We start from the raw sequence: 2,500 nt of genomic DNA on the forward strand, positions 1-2,500 counted from the left end.
ACCCAAATTCTCGCTCGTACGTTGATACCTTTCTCTTCATCGACCCGGCTCCGAAACGTTCTTCGCCATCTCCCCGAAAGGAGAGGTAAACGACGGCGGGGTTAGGGAATCTGAGAACAACGCAAGCAGTTTTAGGACAAGTGAACGACCCTCAGCCAGGCGTGGTCCAGGAATTTTATCCGTGGACCGCAATGTGCGTTCGAAATGTCGATGTTCATGTGTCCTGCAGTTCACACGTTGACGCGCAATTAGCTGCGTTCTTCATCGACCCACGAGCCAAGTGATCCACCGTTCAGGGTAATCATATACAATTTACAATTTTTTTCTTTGTATTTAAAAATGCTCCTTGTTCTTTGCTTTAAAAATATTCGATGTTCGCACCTCCGACCAGCGTATCGACGGAGGATTGAACGCGCCATATCGACGACAAAAGTTTCTTTTTGTTTCCTGAATGACGGAAAACCATCGTTCGACGGCCGGGCGTACAGTACATTCAAAAGCCTTTGCGCGTGGCTGCGACCAAACGGGTATAATACACCCGTATATTCTTGGTTCCGAACAGTAACTTCACGCGCAATCGGGCGAACGCACGCGGCAGCGCCCATCGGTTGCTCGATGAAATCGATGCGATAAACTACAGCCTTCTCGGCTGGTCGTCGTTAGTCGCGCGAGCAACGGATGGCCGCACAATCGACGCGTCGTCGTTTGCGATTATTCGCCTCACGTTAGCCATGAGTATGTATATTATTCATTTACGAACGAACGCGGCAGCGTCCATCGGTTGCTCGATGAAATCGATGCGATAAACTACAGCCGTCTCGGCTGGTCGTCGTTAGTCGCGCGAGCAACGATGGCCGCAAAATCGACGCGTCGTCGTTTGCGATTATTCGCCTCAAGTTAGCCATGAGTATGTATAACATTCATTTACGAACGAACGCGGCAGCGTCCATCGGTTGCTCGATGAAATCGATGCGATAAACTACAGCCGTTTCGGCTGGTCGTCGTTAGTCGCGCGAGCAACGATGGCCGCAAAATCGACGCGTCGTCGTTTGCGATTATTCGCCTCAAGTTAGCCATGAGTATGTATATTATTCATTTACGAACGAACGCGGCAGCGTCCATCGGTTGCTCGATGAAATCGATGCGATAAACTACAGCCGTTTCGGCTGGTCGTCGTTAGTCGCGCGAGCAACGATGGCCGCAAAATCGACGCGTCGTCGTTTGCGATTATTCGCCTCAAGTTAGCCATGAGTATGTATATTATTCATTTACGAACGAACGCGGCAGCGTCCATCGGTTGCTCGATGAAATCGATGCGATAAACTACAGCCGTTTCGGCTGGTCGTCGTTAGTCGCGCGAGCAACGATGGCCGCAAAATCGACGCGTCGTCGTTTGCGATTATTCGCCTCAAGTTAGCCATGAGTATGTATATTATTCATTTACGAACGAACGCGGCAGCGTCCACCGGTTGCTCGATGAAATCGATGCGATAAACTACAGCCGTCTCGGCTGGTCGTCGTTAGTCGCGCGAGCAACGATGGCCGCAAAATCGACGCGTCGTCGTTTGCGATTATTCGCCTCTGGCTATCCGTGAGTATGTATAATATTCATATACGAACGAACGCGGCAGCGCCCATCGGTTGCTCGATGAAATCGATGCGATAAACTACAGCCTTCTCGGCTGGTCGTCGTTAGTCGCGCGAGCAACGATGGCCGCAAAATCGACGCGTCGTCGTTTGCGATCATTCGCCTCAGGCTATCCGTGAGTATGTATAATATTCATTTACGAACGAACGCGGCAGCGTCCATCGGTTGCTCGATGAAATCGATGCGATAAACTACAGCCGTTTCGGCTGGTCGTCGTTAGTCGCGCGAGCAACGATGGCCGCAAAATCGACGCGTCGTCGTTTGCGATCATTCGCCTCAGGCTATCCGTGAGTATGTATAACATTCATTTACGAACGAACGCGGCAGCGTCCATCGGTTGCTCGATGAAATCGATGCGATAAACTACAGCCGTCTCGGCTGATCGTCGTTAGTCGCGCGAGCAACGATGGCCGCACAATCGACGCGTCGTCGTTTGCGATTATTCGCCTCAGGCTATCCGTGAGTATGTATAACATTCATTTACGAACGAACGCGGCAGCGTCCATCGGTTGCTCGATGAAATCGATGCGATAAACTACAGCCGTCTCGGCTGATCGTCGTTAGTCGCGCGAGCAACGATGGCCGCACAATCGACGCGTCGTCGTTTGCGATTATTCGCCTCAGGCTATCCGTGAGTATGTATAACATTCATTTACGAACGAACGCGGCAGCGTCCATCGGTTGCTCGATGAAATCGATGCGATAAACTACAGCCGTCTCGGCTGATCGTCGTTAGTCGCGCGAGCAACGATGGCCGCACAATCGACGCGTCGTCGTTTGCGATTATTCGCCTCAGGCTATCCGTGAGTATGTATAACATTCATTTACGAACGAACGCGGCAGCGTCCATCG

General features: G+C 51.4%; 1 non-coding gene across 1 annotated transcript; it reads right to left on the reverse strand.

Annotated features, from left to right (window-relative positions):
- Positions 1 to 145: 145 nt before the first annotated feature.
- LOC143350770 (5.8S ribosomal RNA) lies at positions 146 to 300 on the reverse strand. Its single transcript, XR_013081240.1, has one exon. It is a non-coding gene; the product is annotated as a 5.8S ribosomal RNA (ribosomal RNA).
- Between the last annotated feature and the right edge of the window lie 2,200 nt (positions 301 to 2,500).

The sequence above is a fragment of the Colletes latitarsis genome, unplaced genomic scaffold (genome assembly GCF_051014445.1).
Source record: "Colletes latitarsis isolate SP2378_abdomen unplaced genomic scaffold, iyColLati1 scaffold0039, whole genome shotgun sequence".
Classification (NCBI taxonomy): Eukaryota; Metazoa; Arthropoda; class Insecta; order Hymenoptera; family Colletidae; genus Colletes; species Colletes latitarsis.